The following is a 25,459-nucleotide window of genomic DNA, read 5'->3' as shown; positions in this document are numbered from 1 at the left end:
AACAGATTTTACAAGTAAATACAAAAAAGAGCAGCACACAAAATATTATAGCATCAATAGCACTGAAAGTCCTAAAAGGAAGTTTACAGTGCACTACAGCAGTGCACCTAATGCCAATCCTATGTTATAGGCACGATGTTAAAAATGGTATCACTTGCTCAGGCCATTTGGTTACATTTCTGCTTGCTTTTTTAACCAATAAAACAGGCAGAAATGTAATTAAATTAAATGGCCTGAGCAAATATATCTCCTTTAACGTCATGCCTATAACATAGGAGGGCATCAGGTGCACTGCTGTAGTAACAGCATTCAAAACAGTGTCATCTGCAATGGACCAGTGGTCACTGTCAAATGTGCTCACCCACACCTCTCTTTGCCACTGGGAGTTAAGATGTCAGCCCTTAGGACTTGAACATGGCTTTGGTGTGGCTTCTGCCCTCTTAGGATGCATGTATCATTTAAACAGCATACCCCCCAAAGTGACCCGAAGCAGCTTTATTTTGGCCTGTCTGTACGGGCTATTAATCTGCAGTTTAACATTCAAGTAATTGGTATTCGCTCTGGTTCTCATTAAGACTGTGAACTGAATCCTCTGCATGCTTGCTTATTTGGAATGAGTCCCAATGGCTATGTTCATATAGAACAGTAAGCCAAGACTGTGGAAGAATCCTGGCTTACCAAAAACAAGCTGTAGGTGAATGCTTGCAGCCTTTCTATTCCTGATAGAGCAGGTGACTAAATGACCTAGAAATTGTTTGTTTAGCATGACATCTGAATTAAGGTTTCTGACCCTTTATTCAGGATCTGTAACTCACGAACAAACCTTGGTTTACAATCCTGGCTTGTGAAGGGCGCAACAAGCCAGGAGGCCCCGTTGACATAGTGACAGTTACTCTTGAGTAAATGTGCTTAATCAAGATCACACAACATGTGTCTCCTTACATAAGACTTGTTTTCAAGCTGTATAATTCTTGTCACTCTTCACTGCAGCCACTTCCATTTTCATCATAATTTTAAAAGCTTTGGAAGTACAGCTAACATAACATAATGTCAAATGCTTCTCAGCACACAGAGGGAGTTATGTGCAAGGAAGAGAAAACAATCTAATTAATTATGTAAGCAAAGGATGGCATAGTGGAATGCATACACAAAGAGGAAAAATAGGATGGAGCTGGCAGAAAGAACCCTCCTGAAAACTCTTTTTCTTCCCACAAATTTAAGCCAGGGGACACCCAATAAATATAGGATCTATAACACTTATCAATACAATAACAAGTAAATAATATTATTTTAGCTGTACTAGTTTATTTGTGTGAGTGTGTGGGTGTGGGTGTTTTTCAGAAATGGTGTGTTTTTGAAGAGTTTTCAAGACCATGAGGCACAAAACACCTTGTAGACTTATTTATGAGAGCTTGGAAAGTTACTTCAAAAATAATCAGATTTATAGGATCAAGGTTACCACAGCAGTTTACTACTGTTAGAGTTACAATTCTTTAAAAATAAGTTTTTATCTTCCTGTTTCTTACAACTAACCCCAATAGTGGTTTTTTGGTTACTTAAAAAAAAACACTGCATGCCCCAAGCTGCTGGCCTGCAATACAAAAGACACCTCAGTTAGCAACAGGAGCTAGCAGTTGAACCATTTAGTGAAACATGCCCTAGTACTATAAAAGCAACTAGTGTTGCCAGGTTTCCAAAACAGTAATAAGGGACGGTCAAAATTAACGGCATGCAAGGCTAACATCCACAAAGTAGCTATTAACAAGTGTGTGCCCTACCTAAATACGAAATGAAATAATTAATTTCATTTAACCTAGCCATGCAGTCCTTGGAAAAATTAACGTATTACCCACATACACAATTTACACGATGCACACATGCCCATCTTTAGAAGGGCCCACACTCCAAAATACAGCATTTTGAAGGGGGCATCTCATTCAGTCTTCATGAAAAGAAAAGCTTTTCAACCCTCAAATTGGGGGCAGCCCACATAATAAGGGACACCTGCTAGTCCTATAAGGCGCAAGCTTTCTGACCTTTATATAAAGAGTGTTCTTTACAATAAGGGACACCTGGCAACCCTAGAAGTAACTAAAAGTTATACCATATATATTCGCCTATAAGTTGGCATCAAGGGCAGATTTTGGGGCCAAAATTGTGGATTTTGCTATAAATTGAGCGTAAAACATATAAGTATGTAACAAAGGCTGTAAATGATGAAACAAAGGAAAACAATGTCAAAGAATGTACAAAATTTCAGCAGTTATAACTGTGGTCATGCTAAAAACTTGATTGATGAGAGAGTAGAGAGGGGATCAGTGCTTCCAGGACAGATTATATTCTTGCCTTTCACCAGGGGATGGTTCCTTTTTTGATAAGACTAGTGCAGTACTTTACACTGACCCATAGACAAGTTTTTTGGGTCAATTTTTTCTCTCTCAACATTCTAGACTTATACATGAGTATATACAGTAATTACACCAAAGAAGTAAACTTGGCCCTAGTTAAGCTACAACTGTGTAGTAACATCATTATGCCTTTGTTATTACAAAAGGAAGTAATTATAACTAACTGGTTATTTATCAAGCTGCACCTGCCAACTTTTCTTCTGTTACACCACCATTAAACAGAAAGGAAGCTTTATTGTCCTTGCTTGCTACAAGGTGTGTACCTATGGCACATCAGACAATGCAGTATGCATCTGTGTTCAAATACAATCCAGTGTGAAGCAGGGGTGACTACTGAGATTTGAGCTGAGAAATATCACTTCAAGTTCCCACTCTTGAGGCTGATTGTGGGCAAATCACTGGCTCTCATTGTTGTTATCTCAGTCCTATGAGTCCTATGGTATATGTTCAGAGCTGTTATTATTGTGCGCCTTCAAGTCATTTCCAACATATGATGAACCTATCACATGGTTTTCTTGGCAAGATTTCTTCAGAGGAGGCTTGCCCTTGCCTTCCTCTGAGGTTGAGTAGCTTGCCCAAGTGGTTTCCCATGGCTGAACAGGGATTCGAATCCTGATTTTCACAGTCGTAGTTCAACACTCAAACCACTATCCCACACTGGCTTTCATTTTCAGAGTTTAGAAAATGTAATTTTTTAAACATTTTTTTATTAACATATCAATACAATCATTCAAATTCATACAAGCAAATAAGCGACTGAACAATCAAATGTCATTTATATCATATCGTAGATCATATCAATTGATATTAAACAATCTACTTAATTAGTGATTCTCAATTCTTAGTTTTGAGTTTTTGACCAGGAAAGTCTTTTGTTCCTTCTACACTTATCTATTTTCCAACTTCTATTTCCTCTCATATTATTATCTTACACATTCTGATTTACCTTCTCAAGCCTCCACCTTCTCTTTCTCCTATCTCCAACTTCTCCTATTCCTCTATCATTCAACCTAGAAAATGTAATTTTTGAATTATCTTGCCCAGAATCTCCAAGCCAGAATGTAATGGCCAGAACAAGGAACAACCCTAGTAGTAACTAAAAGTTATAATTCCATCAAAGAAGTAAACTTGGCCCTTATTACATTTCCAAAACAACAAAAAATGTTGGAAGGCTCTTCTTGGTGGGACTCAGGAAGATTAGACAAGGGGGGGAACGCTAGTAGAGACCTGGGTCCTGTTGCAGATGCTCTCTTTCTTAACTTTGGAACAACTGCTTCCTGTTGTTCCTGTAGACAAGGAATTGCATCCCTTCCCCCCTTTAGCAATCTCCAGACTGGGATCACGCAGTGTAATCTGGTATCACTTTCAGGCTCTGGCCCACTTTAGTCCAGCTAAGCCCTTAATTGGCATGATCCTCAGTCTCTATCCTCTTTAGAGCCACACAATGAGATTTGCTCCCCCCTTACTTCCCCACTCTTGCCAACAAACATATGTCGATAGGAGAAAGCTTGGGGCTGGGAATTGGATTGAGATATGCACACCCCCGGGGTTTATCCTCCACCCCTTGTCCGCCCGGACCCCCTTTCCCACATGACAGCCATCTGTCCTAGGTTGCAGGCCCCATGGGCCTGCAGGCTGGTTGCCATGACAGCTATTCACTATGCGATGCTTTGGCAGCTTAAGCTGCTTCCCCTAATCTGATTGGTAAAGCAAGGGATGGGGGTCTGTAAACACCATAGGTGCAGCTAAAGGTCTTCTTAGAGGACTGGAAACCCCATGTCTCCCGTCTCCGGTAGAGTCCCCTACAGTCAAAACTGGTCTCTAATGCCCATCGCCAACAAAAAGGGAGCTCTCTGCAAAAGCAACTATAGCTGGTATAAAATCAGACTCAGAAACCAAATGATGGGAAAGAGCTTTGCCTGAGACATCACAGAGTCAATGCCAGGCAGTACAAGCCAGTCTGCCCTGACCTGGTGCCACCCAGATGTTTACTATATTATATTATATTATATTATATTATATTATATTATATTATATCATGCTTTTCTCCCAAAACTGAAGACTCAAACCGGTCACCATTCCCTACTTTCTGAACCACTAGCCATGCTGGCTCGGGATGATGGGGATCCAAAACACCTGGAGGAACTGGTTTGGGAAAAGTAAGGATAAACAGTACTGAGATGGATCTGAAAATGAAAGACCTAAATGCATGTCGGGGGTTGGACTTTATGGCCCTTGAGGTCTCTTCCAACTCTACGATTCTAGGATTTAGTAAATCAGTTTGCTATGAACTCTGTACTCCTGTCTACGAGACTCTTCTGTCAGTTAGTAACTGAAATATTAAAATTAAACAAAAAGATAATTACAGAATTTCATATACTGTATATACTCATGTATAAGTCTAGACATTTTAGCCAAAAAACTGACTCAAAAACCTAAGTCGACTTATCCACAGGTCAATGTAAGAACTGTACTTTAACTCTTATTCAAAAAGGAACCATGCTCTGGTGAAAAGCAAGAGCATAATCTGTCCTGGAAGCATTGACACCTTCTCTATTCTCTCAGACATCCAGCCTTTAGTGTGAGTATAAACAGTTATGCCTGCTGAAATATTGTAAGTTCTTTATCATTGTTTTAGTTTTCTTCATCATTTAGATCCTTTGTCACATACCCCTACGTTTACCCTCAACTTATACACGGGTCATATCAAAATCCATAATTTTGACCCCAAAACCTACCCTCAATTTAAACATGAGGTTGACTTATGGTTGAGTATATACAGTATATAGCTGCCCCCAAACACCCACAAACATGAAAAATACTGGTTAAATTTTATAGCTGAAAAACATGTATGTTTTCAATTGGGGGTTCTGGACATTGCAACAGTGGCAGTCATTTTTTGTCACCCTCTCTGATGGTGTCACCTGCACCACCACCACCATGACACTACTGCTGGCACCCTTCCTCAGCACCAATGGCAACTATCACTAATCCATTGTCGTTGCAGTTAGTTCCTGTATAGAACTGTTCCAATAAAACTATTATAACAGAAATTGGTGCATTTACTTATTTCTCCCTTCTCTCAAAATATGAAGACCCCTGAGGAGTATAATATTTAAGCACGTTGGAGATTTAAAATCTTAAGGATGGGGGGTGGAGGGGGTCCGTGGCAACAAAAGATATTTAAAGGGTGTCTCTGGTATAGAAAAGGTTAAGAATCATTGCTTTAAAGGTAAAGATTTCCCCTTTGATGTGATTGTCAAGTTGTGACCGACTGTAGAGGGTGGTACTTATCTTTGTAGTTTATTGCACAGGCCCTGGAATGGTCCTGTCACATTACAAAAGAGGGCATGATGGGAACGGAAGGCAGCATAAAACGCATCTTACCGCACAGAAGAATGCTGCTGCCGGAAGTTCTCATCACATTCTGGATGCGTTCCCCAGAATGCGATTTTCAGGAACTGTTTAGAAGTGGTCCTGAAAATCTCCCCCTCTGGCATGCTTCCGGAATGCAATGAGAATTTCCATTGACACCGGCATTCTCCTTTGCAGTAAACTGCGTTTTATGCCACCTTCTGTTCCTATCATGGCTCTTCTGTAATCCGCCAGGCCCGTTCCAGGGGCCTGTTTGATAAACTCCTTTGTTAATAAGCTCAGGGAGCCAGCATTGTCAAAGACGCCTCCATGGTCATGTGGCCAGCATGACTGCATGGAACGCAGTCACCTTCCCACTGAAGTGATACCTATTTATCTACTTTCGCTTTTACATGCTTTTGAACTGCTAGGTTGGCAGAAGCTGGGACTAATGATAGGAGCTCACTCTGTCACGTAGTGCCTGGATCTCAAACTGCCAATCTGCTGACCTTGCAATTGTCAGAGTTGGCATCTTAACCGCTAAGCCACCATGTCCCACTGCTCTAGCTATTAAAAAAAAGGACAGGCCTAGCCCTCTTGGTTCTTCATAAAGCTGTACTGACTACTTCAAGGAGGCAGTATTTCCTCATAGAGAGACAGTGTGATTGGGCAGATAGGTGGCAAGGAAGAAGAGCCACTGCACAAGGAAAGGAGGGAGTGATGAGGTAAGGGCCAGGAAGGCAGAAGAGGCCTTCTCACCGAAGGGATTTGCTTATCTTGAAGGACCTTCTCCATGAAGTTGCTGCCTCACTCTAAAGTGTTGCTAGACTGAAAACTGGAGCCCCTTTGCATTTAGCAACACCTAGAGAAATTCCTCCCTTCCTCTTGTGCCTTCAAGTCGCATGTTTTACTTATGCTGACCTACAGGACTTTCTTAGGCATGTAATACTCAGAGGTGGTTTTGCCAGGTCCTTACTCTGAAATATAGCTTACACTACCTATTATTCATTGGTGGTCCCCCATCCAAGTACTAACCAGAGCTGATACTGCTTAGCTTCCAAGATCAGATGGGATCTGGTGCCTTTAATAATAATGATGATGATAATAATAATTTATTTATATTCCACCTTTTCCTGAAGGAATCAAGGCAGATTACAGCAGAGTGGTGGTCCCTCCTATAACCATTAGAGATACAGGAGCCCTCTCCAATTTTCAATCTGGCAAACCTACTTTACCTAATGATAGGGTTGGTCCTGATCGAGCAATAGATTTCAGGATAAGGGTAGTGAAATAGGAACAGGAATTGATGACAGGAATCAGCAGGACAGAGGGCAAATTTAGATTGCACTTTCCTGGTATCCCTGAGAAGACAAGTCTAATTATAATGATAATGACAATGGAAGGTATCAACCAAAAAAACCCCAAAATAGATGCTGAGCTGAATGTATAAAATGACAGAGCCCCGAACACTGGCTTGCTATCTAAAAATAACGACAGAAGAAAACGGGGGAGGAGAACAAAAAAGGAAGAATTACAAGAGCAGGCCAAAAAAGTCTGGTGAATAATTAAGAACATACTAGCTGAAACAAATGGAATTGAGAGAGCTTTTTAAAGGGGGCAGGGAAAGACTGGATTGATTTCACGATCATTTAGAAGCAAAGTCTAAATTATAAATTTAAAGAGCAATGAAGAGGAAAAGAATATATGTAAGACAGCAGAAAGATTCTGGATTTCACAGCAATAGCAGAAGAAGAATGTAAGGAATAACCTGGAGAAAACTATGATAAATAATAGATGGTAGTAAAATAACTTAGATGAGGGGAACAAATATTCAAAATAAGTATAAAATGAAAACTAATTAAGAACAGCAAACAAGAACAATCTGGCCAACCTTCAAATTAAAAAAAGAAGAAGAAGAGGACATAAATACAAAAGTGATTGTGAAGATCTCTGGGTAGGCTTGCCATATCCCGGTTCCGGGCGGGACATGTTGATTTCTACATGTTGATATATATGAATAGTTGTCTCTTCGCTACACCTGTGCCTGTAAAGAGATATTCCTCATTGCCCCCACACTGTTAGCAAAGCAGAGGCAAGTTAGGCACTGGAAGGGATGTTGACTGAAGAAGTCAAAATTATTTGAGCACTTTAGGATGCATGGAACATAGATCCAATGAATCCCACCGGTAAATCACCATTCCCAGATTAAACCAAGCAGCTGCAACACATAGCTGCCTCCCAGGACAGTTTGTTAACTGATGGAGATGGTTGTGAATAAGATGGGAGGGAATTCAGTGTCATGTCTGCTAAAGTGACTTCCACCCTTACCTCCAGCAGCAGTTGTATCACACAACCAAAGCAATGGATGCTTTTACAATATCACAAAGGATGCTGGCACCCAGCACGGGGATGTCTGAGCTGATACGAGGCTGAAGGACAATTTAGGTTTAGAAAACACAATATGCAAACATGTACATTGCAGAAACTGTTGACTGTGTGCTACGAGAAGAAACTATAGCAAGGTTGATATAAGAAAACAAGAAGCTGCCTTGTACTAGGTGACACTCTTTCTTGGTCTTATATAACATTGCCTATAACTGACTGGCAGCAAACTCGCCAAGTCAGGGTGTCCTGCTGAGATTTTCTCCATCACCTCCTAGCTGCTTCCCTTGTTTAACTGGAGATGGGACTGTCTGCAAACAAAGCACATCTTTTTCTACCGGTGAACTACGGTTCTACATCTCATTGGGAACTGGACAAGTGGCTCAGTAGAATAACCTGGAATCAGGAAATTAGGCTGTGGCTGAGTCCCATGGGCACCCAACTAACAGGGATGCATGGAAGAGTTATGAGAACAAGCTGAACTTTTTCCTGGTATCAAATTCCTGGCTTTTAGAAGATTGGTCTGAGGACCAGAGAAATCTGGGAATTATTTCATTTCCAATTGAGACTGATGGGTGAGAGTCCCTCATGTTTCACCTTTTTCCTGCCCCAAGTATTTGAAATGGTGTAGCGAAGAGATAACTAATCATATATATCAACATGTAGAAATGCCCAGTTGGTTTTACAGTAGATGTTCATCCTTCCAATCTATCTGAATGTAGAGATTGGGAGACAATTCATTCAATGCCTGACTCCACCGTACATTGCAAGAAGGAAGCACAGGAGATGATGGAAGGGGACAAGGCAATTACAGTATAGAAGCTGTTGTTCTCCTTCTTTTAGTATGCAGTGAATTTGCCTGTAGCACACTGTGGCCTGGATTGTATAATCTGATCCGTGAAAGCTCTGAAATATTTTAAAACATTCTGTCACCTCAAACAAGGAATATTCATTGGTGGCACAATGGTTGGCACAACTGGCTAAGATGAGAGAGTCTTGGTTCTGGGCTTTATTCTCCCTTGCAAATGCCGTTTGCCCTCCCTCTGCCCTTCACTCTGCATGCCAAACATGCGCTTCAGAATCCTACCCTGGCCACTTAATGTCCAATTCCACCCTATTGCCCTCAACTGCTGAGAAAGGTACATCCACAGCTTTTTTTAAATCCAAATTGTTGCTTCAGCATTCCTGTCAAGAAATATCAGGCATCAAATGCTAGTCTGGAGAGCCCCAAAATTGTCTCTCTTTGCCATTGTCTAAAACCTTCATCTGGAACACGCTCCCTATAAAAGGCTCCCATCAGCTCCACTGCATCCATGGCAAGTTTCCAGTTGAATACAGATTTTTCCTGTTTACTTTAGCATGAAGAAATGTATGATGAGTTGGTTTTATTCAAATGGAACACATATCAGAACCATCACAAGATGGCAGAAGATATCACAAAACAGCATCAGAAAATGGCCTTGGAAGCCACCTACAGACCTAAGGTTCTCAGAAAAGGGAGGTGTTAGCAGAGTCGTGATATAATCACATGAGTGTGGTGTAGTAGTTTGAGCATTGGATTAGGAAGACCAGGGTTTAAATCCCTGCTTGGTCAAGAAAACCTACTACTGGGTGACCCTGGACAAATCACATTCTCTGAGCCTCAGAGGATGACAATGGCAAACCCTTTCTGAAGAAACTTGCCAAGAAAACTCTGTAATAGGTTTGCCTCAGGATAGCCATAAGTTGGAAATTACTCCAAGGCACAAACAACAACAACGACAATAGTTCCTTTGGACAGTACTTATTACATAACATCATGTCTCTCCTGTGGCTGCTCTGCATTCCAACTGTTGGTGGAACACACTTTTCATTGACGGGGAAAACTCATCAATGGCTCCCAATACCACTGTTTTTCTACTACCACTTCTGGTGCAATAGGTCCCTTTCACTGCAATTCCAATACTCCAGCAGTCACTTGGCATGAGTAGGAATGATTTGTCTCCTTTCCCTCTCCCTCACTATTCCCAAGTAGGCTGAGCTTGGTTTTACTTGGCACACATGTGCTGTAGAGGGCATACACAGGGAGGAAGGCAGGGTTAGTGAGACATTGTGGACAAGTGAGCACAGGACCATGGATCACCAAAGCAGCGTAAGAGTGCAATTGCAGAGAAATGTGATAGTGATTGCTTTTAAACCAGTATATTCCTGTTTCCTTCAACAACGCGACTGCTGTGAGGCGACCGGCTGGTGTGATAAAGTCCTTAGTGAAAGCCCAAGGTCTGCAGAAGTACAAAAAATATTTAGGAAAGGAAAATGTAGGTGGGGGCACTTCAACACAGCCCAATAAAGTGATGTAAACAGGGGTTTGGGGTTGATGAAACAGAATGGTGTACTATCCCAGAAAAAAAAAAAGCACAGCTGAAATACTAAGCAGGAATTCTCCACAGTACAATCCTTTGTTTCAGATCCCACTTGTAATAACAGTCTTTATTCCCCCCCCCCCCCCAAAAAAAAACACATGAGCAAACAAAGGATAAATGCTTCAGAAGTATTTTATGAATAGTCATATTACAGAGTATTTCTCTAAAGGTTTTTCCCAGTGCTCACTTGACATACTTCCTCAGAGTGAAGCATGAACAACCATTATAGTAGCACAGGGTTGTTAAACACTTTGTATAAGTGGAGACTAAACAGTGCAGGCCCTGCCATTAGGCAGAGTCAGGCAGCAGATGGTGGAAGGTGGTGGCAGTGGAAAAAAGCTGGAGATCATGGCTGTGTGAGCCACATGGGTTGCCCTGCACCCTTTTAAACAACTTACTACTCAAGAGAGCAGTGGAAGAGCAGTCTTCTGTTGTCAGGGCTGAAGTAAGATCATTTTGCCGCCAGTCACATGCCAGTACATGGAATAGTGCAGAAGGGACACAATATTTTGTTCTTCACCTTAAGCCAGCCCTGGATCTGAGGCCGGCCAAGTATTGGCTTATTTATGTAAAAGCCGCCTTGTTGAATCCCCGGTTCAGTCCTCATTGAATCCCCAGGCCTGATTCTCACTACCTTTTAAACCAGATCACAAATTGGTTTCAACCGGTTCACATGACCCTGGTTCCCACTTGAACCAAATCGCTGAAGCGATTCGAGTGGAGGGGCATGTACTAGACCACATCTTTTTGATGCTGATTTTTTTCTGTGTCTTTTTGGATAAATTGATTCTGCGCAAGTGTGAACCAGAGGTGGATCAGAATTGATTTAAATTTTCCCTTCGACTGGCTGGAGCAGGTCCATTTTGAATCAATTCATTCATGAATGTGAACCACAAGTGGGTAATTTTACAGGGAAAAATGCGATCGGGGCAAATGTAGTGTGAACCACGCTCTACTGTCAATTCGATCCACTGATTTATTTGTAAGTGGGAATGAGGCCCCAGTAAACTGGGGCTGTTGAAGGTCACACTCATCTTAGCCACTACAGCAAATCACCATCAAAACAGAATAGATTCATGGGGACGCTTTTTTAACTGCACAATAAGAGCAGAAAAATCCCCCCATTTTTCTGTCCTGTTCATATGTGAGTTAGGATATGGAAAACTTACCTATTGCAAATTTGGGAAGAGCAATGACCAAATGTGCCACTCTATTGAGCTGTTCTGGAGGTGAGTGGGGAATGAACCTTCTCACAATGTTTGCATCCGAAATCCAGATCAGAGGAGAAAGGGAAGCTGGCAGCTAGAACAGTCCAGCTCACCTCTCATTCTGTATCCAAGATTATATGCATTTAGTTCCCCATCCAACCCCTGTCACTAGAGATGCAAGACTCTGAGTATTTTAGTTAGTAACACAGCCTCATCATCAGCCTTAGAGGCTTCTGTGTAGCCAAGGTTCACATGCCCGCAAGGGGGTTTGGGCTGGCAGAATGTGGCAAGAATCAGACACCGTGTTCTCGCCAATGCCTCTGCCTCCTCCCTCTCTGCCACGCACAGACATCTATCCAGGCACTTGCTAAATATGACTGAAGCATGTGCCCTACTTGCTCAGCCACCGAAAGACATATAAAAAGAGATCACGTTCATCAGCATCCTTGGATTTGGGGGTGGGGCAACAATGCTCTTTGTAGACAGGGATCTACTTAGTCTATCTTTTAATTCATTTTAGAATGGAGAAGTCTCATTCCAAGCTTTTACCTAGAAATCCTTTCCCTCTCCACACAACCATCCCTATTGGCCAGCGCTCCCCTTTCAGGGTGGAAGAAAGAAGCAGCATAAGACCCAGTGCCCCTTGCTTTACATCCCCAGTTTCCAAAATCCTGGTCCCTAATCTAATCTCCACACCAAAAGTGAGACTTGGGCCCCATTCACAGTAGGAAAATAATCCGAGATGAATCCGGGTTAAACCTTTGTTGTTCACACACGTCCCGAATGTACTCAATGCATTTGTGTGGGGAGGGGGTAGCAGTGGCAAAAAACCCACTTAATCTAGGATATTTGATATAGGTTCCCCTCCCCCAAAGGTCTCCTGAAAGATCCTCATTGATCTGCATCTTTGACAGTGTGAATAAGCTTCCAAATTGGTTTGGATCCCTCTGTATTCAAGAAAATGGAGATGGTTCCATTTTATCCGGAAACGATGGCATGTACGAATAACAAAGGAGTTACTCAAAGAGATTCACGAACCCACATGAAAATGGGAACAACAAACCTAGTATGCATCAGCACGGCAATCCGCATCTCCTCGGGACAAAAATATGAGCGTAAATGCACCCTAAATCATTACCATCTCGTTTTCCTGTTCTACCCACCTTATTGTGGGAAGGGAGAGAAAAACCTTAAGAGTTATCAACAGGCATAAATAAATGTGCAGCGCCAACCATCAAACCCCCCCCCCACCCCCATGGCCACTTCCATTCCTTCCCTCTCCCCATCCGGAGACAAGCACAGCATGCAAAACAATGGCCTGCCCAGCCAGCCATTCAGGACAATGCAGCATTGAGTGCCCAGGCGACAGGAGGCACAAGGGCTGCCAGCCACCGAATGCTGCTATTCTTACATGCACCCAATACGCCCACACCAACAATGACACATATAGTTCCCTCCTCTCTAGCAAAGGGAACTGGAGAGAGAGAGAGAGAGAGAGAGAGACCACCGAGGAGAGAAACTAGAGACTAGGATTCAGGAAAAGCAGGGGGTGTGTGCTTCATGTCCTGTTTGACACCACTTTAATGCCACCGCCATGGCTGGATGCTATGAAATTCTGGGACCTGCAGTTTGTTCTTGGAATCAGTTTGTTCCCACAACAAACTACAGTTCCATGGAATCAGTTTGTTCCCACAACAAACTACAGTTCCCAGAATTCCATAGCACTGTGCCATGCCAGTTAAAACTGTGTCAAACCAGATTATTACAGTAGTGCGGTTGCAGCCTGGGTTTAGGCTACAACTGGGAATTAAAACCTCAGCTCCTGCATTCTTCTTCTAGACTGGTAGAGGTGCCAGGCTTGTTGCCTACAGATAAGAAAGGGTGATTTATCAGCACATTTTTAAAACAGGCTTTTTTTTCTTTTAGTGATGCAAATAAGGCATATTCAGAAATAATATTTTTGATGCTATACAAACATTATTTCTCTGTACATATTGCTAAGAGGGCGGAGAATCAGGTGCCCAACTGGGTGACATGTGTGCAGTTCCTTTCCCTGATCCAACCGATGGACATGCACATGGGCAGCAGTCCTTGAAAACAAAGTTCAGGTCCTGTTGGTCAGCTGTCTTTAAGGGGGAGGGATAGTGGACTCCCATTTCCCTGATTAATAGGATTTTAGTGGTGCATTGTTTTAAAGTTGCAATCGCATGAATTCAATCTTTGGCAGGGAAGCCAGAAGGGACCCGTAGCATATGTTATGTTGGGTCACGGTTTTTATTGTTTTCATCTTTAATCTATGGACCATTTTATAATCCACATGCTATCTGTTTACTCATTCTGATCTTTGATGCGAGGGGCATATTGTCAAGTTGCACAATATTACACAACATCCAAAGACCCTTTCAAGACAACCAATCCCAACATGCCACTATGGACCCAGGCACAAGCAACACACCACAACACAGTCCCATGGAAGACTGAAATGTTTTGAAGTCATAGGGCCTGAACAGACAGGCAAAAATAAAGCTGCTTCCGGTCACTTTGGAGGTATGCTGTTTAAATGACACATGCATCTTAAGAGGTCAAAAGCTGTGCCAACGCTGCGCTCCAGTCCTTAGGACTGGAGCATGGCTTTGGCGTGGCATCCGACCTTAGGATGCATGAAACATTTAAACAGCATACCTCCAAAGTGACCCAGAGTAGCTTTATTTTGGTCTGTCTGTTCGGGCCCATTGTTATTTCCATTGTGGTTCCACAACTGTGTTCCAGTTTTAGCATTCTCTTACTGTTAATATGCTATTGAAATATATTGTTTCCAGAGCAGAAATGGCCATCTCTGGCCTAGGGAAAGATACTCAAATGCTCTGGTTCTCTACAGCCAAAAACAATGATTGCTAGCCAGTAACACTCACAAAAGAGTTCATCCCACCCCAATGTCTTAATTCCTCACATCTGTCTCAGGACATTAAAAGGCTGCTGAAATAACCTCTTATACTACTTCAGATAAAGACTCACACAGGTGAGCATTTATGTGGGGGAAGCAATGAACAATCAGAAATTAAAGTAAGCCTAAAGGGATCTGGTGTCCACTGTAATTTTCCAGCAAGGGATCAGTTTGGGAAGCACATTACTGTTTCCGGCCACCTGAAAAAACAAAAAACAAACAAACCCTGTATCTGTCTTTGCACACTCAGTGCACACACTCGATGCAGAGACAGAAATCAAACAAACTTCACAATTTCTACAGCTTTATTCCCGCTTCAGTTTTCACAAGAAATCTGAAAGTCTGAAAAGAACTGCCTTGATTTGACTTCTTGATGGAATACAATTGTCTGGCTACTGTCACCCATCAACTGCATCACACACATACAGCCAAAAGGCTATAAAAAACATTTCACACTACACAGACTATTGCTTCAAAAGTGGCTGTGGCAGTCGGCCTAGAATGCTTTAAAAAGGGATGCAAGAACTTCATGGAGGATGGGGTTTATCAGTGGGTACTAATACACACATCCCTTGCCCTACCAGAGACTGTGCATGCATCCGTTATCAGTTGCTTAGAAGCACAGATTGACAGAGTTCATTTCCTGCTGCTAGGCTTCCCACAGGCAATTGGCTGGCTACTATATTAACAAAAACCTGGAGTCGATACTCTCATGAACAGGTTCTTTTGATTTCCTTTCTACAGAAGATTTCTTTTTCTTTTTCTAGCCAAGATGGCTGAGTAGGAGTGGTATAGAAGCTGCAGCCTCCAATTACTCTGGGATGGAATAAACTACCCAGAACCATTTACATCTGTTTTCTTCTGACAAGATGCCATATGGAAACAACCTGGGTTACCCGGGGTATATGGCACATAATTGGTGGGTAGGTTGGCAAATGAATATGGCCCTGTTGATTTGTTTGGGACCCTCAGTGGGCTTCTATGCTACCATTCATTCTTTGGCATGGGGTGAGGAATACAATCTTATAGGCTGGAGACTGATATTATTCATTGACACTTTCCGATGGAACTCCATCTTGTCAACTTAACATTCACAAGAAACGTCTAGGTGAGGTTATCTGGGGATTTCAGGCATGGTGTCATTGATGTGCTGATGATAACCTGGCTCTGTTTATTCCTTAGCTACAATTCTGGGCATGGTAGCCACCTCTGAATGTTTGCCTGAAGAAATTTATGAACTGGGTTATTGGTGAACACACTGCAAATCAATCTGAAAAAGATTCTGTCAACCTGAATATGGGAAATCTGCCTGCTGTGGATGGGAATGGTTTCTTCCCAAAGGAACAAGTTCATGCAAGGAACAGTACAGGAGGGCTCCTCTACCTTTGGACTTCCAGGTGTCAGCTATGGCCAGAAACATCTTTCCCTAGCTTTGGTACACCTTTCCTAAGACAAAGGACTTAGCTATTTGCTCTGGCAAATTCTCACTGCTGCAATGTATTCCTTCCATGGATGCCCTGAGGAAGTAGACTAAAGTCTAAGAAAGCTCATACTGCCATTTTCTTTGTTTCTGTTAGTCACAAAGGTGCTACAAGATCTCTCTCTACATACAGAGTTAACAATAGAGCTTCAAATGTTACTTGTTAAAAGTAATTACTTTTAACAGTGGCAGTTATCAATAGCTGCCATTATACTGGCAGGTCTTTTAAAAGTATGTCTACCTTCATGTCCCCCACACACACAAATGACAAAATTGTTACTGCTTAGTTACTATTTTAAAAAAAAACTTTGAATGCTAAAGTAGCTAACCTTCAGTAAAAAACACACTTTCCTCCCATCCTCTTCATCATCATCTTAACACCCACGGTGAACAGCACAAAGCACAGTACAAACCAGTGCCTGAGCCATATGATGTTCCTTCTCCACCATTTAATGAGGCCACAATACAGTATATGTAAAAGAAATCTTAAAAGGTTACACCGTACCATTGTAATTTAGGGCCCATACAGACAGGCCAAAATAAATCTGCTTTGAGTCACTTTGGAGGTATGCTGTCTAAAGGACACATTCATCTTAAGAGGCCAGAAGCTGCGCCAAAACTGAGCTCCAGTCCTTAGAACTGGAGCATGGCTTTGGCGCAGCTTCTGGCCTCTTAGGACGCATGCATCATTTAAACAGCATACCTCCAAAGTCACCTGAAGCAGCTTTATTTTGGCCTGTCTGTATGGGTTCTTAGTTATGTCACCATTATTGGGGAAAGGGAATTAATTACAAGTAACTAGTTTTTCCCCCAGAAAGATTTTTGCTAGGCCTGCTTGACATCTCCACTGAAGCTGGAAAAGAGCAATACCTCGCCCAAACCTAAGCATCATCATCTAAAAAAATCAGATTCAACTACGTCTGGAGTAGCTACTGGTAGCAAAAACAATCAAGGCCACAGTCCTAAATGTCCACATAGCTCTGCATGTGCAGTTGTGCATCCTTACACTGCTTGGCAGCTCTCAAGTCCTGGAAAGAGCTCTGCTGCTGTTGCTTACCAGGGAAAGGGAGAGATGGGAGAGGCAATTCAGATCATGGAGAAGCAGATGGTGGGGTGGTTGGGGAGGGGGGAAGAAATGTGAGAGTGCACCCTCTTTTTCATCCCCCAAGAGCTCAGAGCAGCTGTTTTGTCATGGCCTGAATTGCCTCCCTCCTTCTCTCTAATAAGGAACAGAAGCAGCAGCCGTCCTGGAGCTTGACATGCTGGACATGGGAGGTTTGGGGGCAGAGTGCAACAGCAACCGAACAGCCCTCTAACCCCTGTCCAAAAAAGGGACTTGTGTGCACATCACTAACAGGATGTCTGCCTGAGTCCTAACAGCAACTTTAGAACTAATGGGCTTCTTGCCACATAGGCTCACAATATGAAATGCACAATGCTGTCATACAGTCAGCTAGTGGAGGGGAAGTACAAAAAGAGATGAGTGTATCTCCAACTTGGTGTCTTCCAGATATGTGGGATTACAAAAGTCCTGCCACTTTTTCAGCTGCTTTTAAACACGTCCCAGTTTTTCTCTCCTCCCACTACCTCCCTTGTCCCTGAATCTACTTCAATTGCTGTAAACCTGAGTTCAAGGTACAAAAATAGTTTGCACTCAGCTAGCTTGACATAATGGTTTTGAGTGTAGCACTGTGACTCTGGAGACCAGGGTTTGAATCCTCACTGAACTGTGAAACCCACTGAGTGACCTTGGGCAAGTCACACTCTCTTAGCCCTCTGGAGAAACTTGCCAAGATAACCCCATGATAGGTTTGGCTTAGGGTTACCATAAAAAGGCATACAACAACACCTACAGGGATTATGGGGACTGTAAACAAGCATAGCCAGAAGGCTGAGAAAGACTGAAACTTGAATATGATCAGAGTGAAACAAAGAAAAAATGAGGCAAGAGCAATGCAAAAGGGAGAGTCATAATTATGTCATGGTACTATACTAAATATAAATGAATACAAGATCCAAAGCAAGGGAATGCAAGAAAGACGAGCCATTTCATCTCTCTACGGATATTTTCTTCCATTTCCAGAATCTGCTTGTGAAATCAGATTAGCAGGGCTGAGTTTTTCACAAATGTAGCTTTCAATCCAGTGGCTTTTTTTAAAAGTCATTAACCTCTGGTTTATTTTGGCAAAGCTGCTTCAGGTCCAAGGGAGTAGGATCAAAATGTTACAAGTGAGGGGTTTCAATACCAAACTCTCCCTAAATGTTGAACTGGAGAACTCTGTAGCCAGGGAGAGATACACTTACAGGAATCCCAGGACTGGCAAAGATAGATACAATAATTAAGAACATGGGCAGAAATAACCACAATGGTGGCGCACTAGGATCAGTCTGCAGATGCATTGAGGGAAAGGGAAGAGTGGAAGGAAGGAGCAGGGAATACATAGGCAACCTGGGAACATTGGTAAGCAAGTATCACATGGAACATGCAGGGTATAGCCAGAGCCCTAATACCCAAGTCAGTCCCCAGTGAGTTCAGAAGAGTCTTTCAAGAAGTCAGCAACATTCTCTATGTTTAAAATCTGTTTGTATGCCTCACTTGCTTACAGCTGCATGCACAGGCAGAAATGGGGGAGGCCGGTTGGTTTGCCCATAGTGCTGAGGTACTATAATAAAATAAATGATAATAAATTTTATTTTTATCCTACCCCTCCATGTAACACAACCAGGGTGGTTTACAAGATTAAAACATACATTCCCATATCCCACATTCCCCCCCCTAAAATATGATTAAACAACTTACAGTTTAAAACATAACTTAAAATAATAGACAAAATAAATAAACAATAACAATAGCAGAATTAGGAGTAAACAAATTAGGCTTGGGGGGCAGCGGCAGCTGGGTATCTCTTATGCTAGGAGAAGATGAAGGAGGCAGAGAAAACTCTGGCGGCCCACCCATGACAGTAGGGGTGGGGGCACAACACTTCCCAAAAGACCTTATCTCCCCCCCTCCCAGTTCCCAAGTGGAAAGACTCCTAGCTTTAAATCAAAGGTTTTACATCAGCAATCAGATGCCCACCCATGGAAGCTTCCTGAATCTGTCTCGCTGTCTTTTTAGTCAATCCCCTTAGAAATGGCTTCCCAGTATCTTTTACTGTGAGCCTCAAAGTGGAAACCTTCCAAATTTATGTACTTAACAGTTCCAATCCTGGAGTTGTATGGTTATGTGAAAAATCGCACCTTATTTTTAAAAGCAACATCCTCCATTCTTCACCTCTGTATCTGTGGAAGGGAGATGGAGAGCGGCAGAGGAGATGAATGTTTAAACATTTCTTCTTCCACCACACCCTAGGAAGTGCAAATCCCAGGGGACAAATATGTGGGACTTGGTGACAACAGTGATGATTTTATATGCTGCTGGGACTGCTATCACGAATATATGGAGCTCATAATGCTGCTGGAAGCTAAAATTACATGTGGAGACCAACAATGAGCCTCCCTGCAACACATGGTGGCTGTGCAACAGAACCATACCTATGCAGGACTGATGTGAAGAGTTTGTTGACACTCAGGTCATGTTTTGCCTTTTAAGTCAGGGATGGGAACTGCATGGTCCTCCAGCTGTTATGGAAGTACACCTAAGCCAGCATATGTAGCTCTGAGGAATGCTGAGTTGCAGTTCAGTGACAGCTGGAGGATGACGTGATTCTCACTCCTATTTTTAAGGAATGTCCATGGACTTCACCTATATTGCATTGGACCAGTTGGAGCCCATGGCCACATTACCACCAAGGCTGTCTTCATGGATCAATTGTCCTTGCGGCAGTGCTCTCCACAGCTGTGAGACGATATCTCCCATCCAGTATGGTCAGGGGCATGTTGGCTGGGAATGATGGGGAAATGTATCCCAGACACCTCTGGAGCCTCAGGCTGTATAAGTTTGCCAAACATTGAACAGATATCTATCTATAGAATCACAGAATCATAAAATCATAGAGTTGGAAGAGACCACCACAAGGGCCATCCAGTCCAACCCTCTGCCGTGCAGGAAATCTCAATCAAAGCATACCTGACAGATGGCCATCCAGCCTCTGTTTAAAGACACCCCCCTCTCTCTCTCTCTCTCTCTCTCTCTATATATATATATATATATATATATATATATACACACACACACACACACACATATACACACACACACATGTGTGTGTGTGCGTGTGCATATGTGTGTGTGTCAGTGTACAGATTACACATGTTGGCTATTCTCTAAAGTGGTTTGCTTGTGCACAAAATGCAGAGCTGAACCACAGAAAACCAGTTTCAAGTGGAACTGGTTTCCTGAGGTATGCACAATCCGGAACAGTTCCATGATGCATCACCCCTTTCAAGGTACAATGTACTTGATTATTAGGATTTTGACTTCCTGTACCTTTGAAGCATGAAGTGCTAGTGCAGCCCAAATCACTTCTAGTTTTGGGGAAAATAGAAAAAAAATTACAACGCAGTACAAAAATGGGTCTATATCCATTTATGTAATTGTCATTTGAGTTTTTATTATCGTTTTAATTTACATATTTTGTTTTAATTTACAATTAATTGTCTGACATCTTGGGTCCTATTCAAGGAAGAGGCAAGATGACATTTCAGTAAATGATACCCTATATACTCAACTATAAGTCAACCTCATGGGTAGGTTTTGGGGCCAAAATTATGGATTTTGATATGACCCGTGGATAAGTTGAGGTTAAAATTTAGGGGCAGGTAACAAAGGATGTAAAGGATGATGCAAAGGAAAACGATGCCAAAGAAATTCCGGCAGGCACAACTGTTTGTGCTCACCTTAAAGGCTGGCTGGGTGAGAGAGGAGAGGGGCTGATGCTTCTTTCAGGTGCTTCAAGAAGAGATTAATGTCTCACCTTTCACCAGGGCATGGTTCCTTTTTGATAAGAGATAAAATACAGTACTTACATTGACCCATGGATAAGTTGACCCAGGTTTTTTGGGTCAATTTTTTGACCAGATTTTCTAGACTTAAACATGAGTATATTAGATGATAGATAGATAGATAGATAGATAGATAGATAGATAGATAGATAGATAGATAGATAGAGGTGAAGAAAAATTACTGCTGTTGGAGACTAAATGTCAGCTGAAGCAAAGTATCAACTTTTCCCTGTGTCTGGTCTGAGAATCTAGGCATTATAACGGATCCTTCCTGACCAGGTAAGCCTACCTTACCTCTGCCAAAGAACACAACTTCAACACAGGGAAGTTATAGGCTTCCTTTAGCTCAGGAAGATTTTCCTTCCTTCTTCTGCATGGCCTTGGTGGCAACTCTTTTGAAATCAAGACTGCATCAAACCAAGAAACTATTATTTACTATTCCTATTCTGTTCTGGTGGATCATACATGAAATGATTTCTCCTTCTTAGCAGATCCGTGAATGTATGTAGAGTATGGGAAAGAATTTCATTTGTTTTGTAAAGGTTATTTGACAAGAACTTTCTGAAAATTTCAAATGTCCCTATATAAGCAAACTTGGGGGGGGGGGGGGAATCAGATACAGGAAAAAAGCAAAACTGACCAAGTGCCAATTCAGAGAAACAGAGAGGGCTGTTGAATTTATTGTTGTGTGCCTTCAAGTCGTTCCTGACTTATAACAACCCTAAGGCAAAAATCTATCACAGGGGCTTCTTTTTGGCAAGTTTCTTCAGAGGGAATTGGCCATTGCCATCTGCTGAGGCTGAGAGAGTATCACCCACTGGGTTTCATGGCTGAGTGGGGATTCAAACCCTGCTCTCTGGAGTCATAAATCAACACTCAATCCACAACACCACACTGCTGACTACAGACTATGAAGTTAGGGAAAAAAGCTAAGTTCTTTTAATGGGAATGACTGCTTTATGTCTGCTGTAGACTATAGAGATCGTGAAGTGATAAAATTATTTTCTTTGTTGTGCTAAATGCTGATGGTCTCTTTCATTTTTATTATTTTTATTGTAATTGCCTGCTTGTTTTAAATTGGCAAAACCAAATAAATTGTTTACAGTTCAGGCATTCCTTACTGTCATTTAGTTGTTGTTTTTTAAAAGAAGCAAATAAGTAAATTCCCTTTATAATTATTGTCAGAATAATAAACTACACTTCTAATATTGCAAGCATGATAATTTTATGCCAAACCAAATTAGCTAAACACAGTTTAGGTTCTTAAATCAACAGAAGTGACTTTCAATCTGTAAAGGATAATAACATGTACTATTTCCATCCTTTTCTGAAATTTTTCATTTGTTCATTCTTCAGAGAGGGTTGCAGAATACACATTATATACAGAGACATTTGACCATTTCAGAAGGTTCTTGTCAAATAAGGATTTGGTCCAGCTGCATAGAATCCAGGTGTTGTATCCTAGCCCCCTTTGTGAATAGGCAACGAATTTGGAGATTCATCTCTTATGGTACTTCTCCACTGCCCCGCTCTTAATCCAGAGTACAGTTGGCCCTCCACATTTGTGGCTTTAACCTTTACAGATTTGATTATTTGTGGTTTAGATTAATATGTCCTCTCTAGGAACCTCTAGGTCCTCCAGTTCAATTCTGCCAAAAGTTGACCATAGTGGAGCTGGAGAACCTAGAAATTCCTAGAGAAAATATTTTTCTAGCATTTGTAGGTCCTCCATTATGATTCTATGATCAACCTCTGGCAGACGTTAACCACAGAGTTGCACTGGGGGACCTGGAGATTCCTAGAGAGGTGTTCTGTTAGGTAGAAAGAACTATGGTTTTTAAAAATGTATTTGTGGTTTTTCCACATTCATGAGGGTCCTTCACCCCCAAACCCAGAGAACATGGAGGGACCATTATATTATGCTCTGGAGCTGCCATGGATTGATCCCCATGCAAGCCAAGGGTGTCCAAATGGGCTGCTGGTCAACACCGCATCGTCCCACTGGACCATTCCCCTTGGTGACACACTACTGCAAGATCCTGATTGTCACCTGTACAATCAACAAGGAGTGGGGTAGAGAGACCCCCTCCTTGTTGATTACATAATAATAATAATAATATAATTTATTTATATTCCACTTTTTCCAGAGGAATCAAAGCCAATTACAACAGTATAAAAGTGAAACATCATACAATTAAAAATTACAGTTAAAAATTAACCCCAGAATCCCAACCCTCCCCCCAGGCATAAAAACGTTAATCAGCCCATAAAAAGAAATTAAACAGCAGGAAAATTTAAAACTTTCCAATGTCAGTACGCTAAAATTACAAGCAGATCAGCACAAGAAATGAGTCTTCCTCTAGAGGAGGGCAGGGACGGGGATGATAATATCAATATCGGTTTCAGTGTCAGTATCGATAGGGGGAGGCAAGTCATTGGATCTAATCTAGTCTGAAAAGGCCTACCAGAAGAGATCCATCTTAATAGCCTTTTTAAAGGCTTCCAAGATGGTAATATGGTGGATCTCATCCGGCAGGTTATTTCAGAGCCTGGAGGTGGCTGATGAAAAGGTTCTCTGGGTCACCACTGAGAGTCTAGTCTTTTTAGATTGTAACAGGTTCTTCCTAGAGGATCGAAGCATGCAGGGTGGATTATATGGAAGTAGGCACTCCCGCAAGTAGTCAAGACCCAAGCCATGTAGGGCTTTAAAGGTTAAAACCAACACCTTGTATCTTGCCCACATGGTGGAGCATCCCATTCTGACCTAAGAAGAAGTGACAGTGACAGCCGGGTTCTTTCAAGGAACTTGGCCACTGAGGCCGCAACAGTAGTAGGACCAAGGTGGCGAGGCCAACTAGTTGATCTGATAGATATGTAATGTGTGAACAGCTGGGTTGCTCTGATCCAGCTAACCTCACGTCCAACACACCCAGGTTCACTCCATAGATTCCTGGACACTCCTGAGTAAGGTGTGGGTTCTATTAAACCTGATTAACAGCTTAAAACACTGGTTTTGCTGTGGATCCTAATCTCAGATCTTGGAAAACCTGATATTTTGAACTATAATCTCCAGTGTCCCCAGTCTGCAAGAAACTGACTGGCTGTCCTGGCTGGGAGACTCTGGAAGCTATGTTCCTTAAAAAAATAATGTTCAAACTAATTTGAAGTCTAGGAAGCAATCTCCAATAACATACATATTGGCATACTACACTTGCCTTAGTGTCTTCACTCAGCATCTTCACCCTTCTAACACAAAGACATTCAATGAAAAATAGCTTTGTTTCATGCCCTAACGGCCCTTGAAAATTAAAAAGTTTTTCACATGTATGCTTTGGTTCATGGACTTTTATCTGACTCATTTAAGTTCCTGTTAGACAAGATACTTCTGAGCCCCTGGTCAAATAAGTAACTGCAAAATGTAAAATCACCAAGTCATGATTTGCAGGATCACAAAGTCATAACTTACAAGTTACTCAAATTCTTTAATGGTAAGTAAGGTTCCCTGAAGTACTCCACAATGATGCAAATTCAATAAGAGTTTGAATTGGGCTTCATTGATGATCACAGAGGCAACAATCAATGCTGGAATTTCAAAACTATTCCAAGGTAAGGCAAGAGGCAGAGGGACTTCCACTCATCTCCCCAAGGCTACCTTCTGTCTTAGGCAGCAATCCTATACACATGTCCAGAGAGTAAGCTGCACTGAAAGCAGCAGGACTAACTACTGGGTAGACATGCACATGACTATGCTATTAATGTTTAATACACAAGCACTTTGGTAAGTCCCTGAATACATCGTGTTGGACAAGTGATGCAAAGCAAACTTCAACCGACATGAGAGACTGGGCCAGTTCTCATTTTACACTCTGTACTTGGTTACAGATGTCTAAGTACAACCCAAATGCACTGAAGAGCATGCATGTGTAAAATCTGGTGCACACCCCTATGCCATACACAGAAGCAGGACCTGCTGCTTCCAAATATTTTAAACAGATGTGCCCTGGAAAGGCACATATGCATATTATTCAGATTTGGGAGAGTGGACTCAGGATTCAGCTCCACCATTCAGAATTAGGATGATCCTTTGGCTACTGGCGGGGGAGTGGTTTGCTGTTCCAAGGTTTTCTAGGGCCAAAGTACCCATTACACAGAGCCTTTGCTTTCACATATGAACCTAGAACCCTGTTGTCATTCTTTCAATATCAACTTCACCCACAAACCAAACCAGCTTTGAGCCTTGCCCACTCCCTGACCTCAAACAAACCCAAATTCCTATTTTTTGCCCTCATTGCTGATCTAGCCTGCAAAGAACATCCTTGAGACAAGGAGCAGCTAGC

General features: G+C 42.0%; 1 protein-coding gene across 7 annotated transcripts in view; it reads right to left on the bottom strand.

The window, feature by feature from the left end:
• Positions 1-25,459, bottom strand: part of ELAVL3 (ELAV like RNA binding protein 3) — a 93,467-nt gene that overhangs the window by 41,664 nt on the left and 26,344 nt on the right. The gene's annotated exons all lie outside the window — the stretch shown is intronic.

This window comes from Sceloporus occidentalis, unplaced genomic scaffold (genome assembly GCF_023333645.1).
Source record: "Sceloporus occidentalis isolate IW3139 unplaced genomic scaffold, rSceOcc1.0.p SCAF_1, whole genome shotgun sequence".
Classification (NCBI taxonomy): Eukaryota; Metazoa; Chordata; class Lepidosauria; order Squamata; family Phrynosomatidae; genus Sceloporus; species Sceloporus occidentalis.
This window is presented reverse-complemented; position numbering and strand designations above follow the sequence as displayed.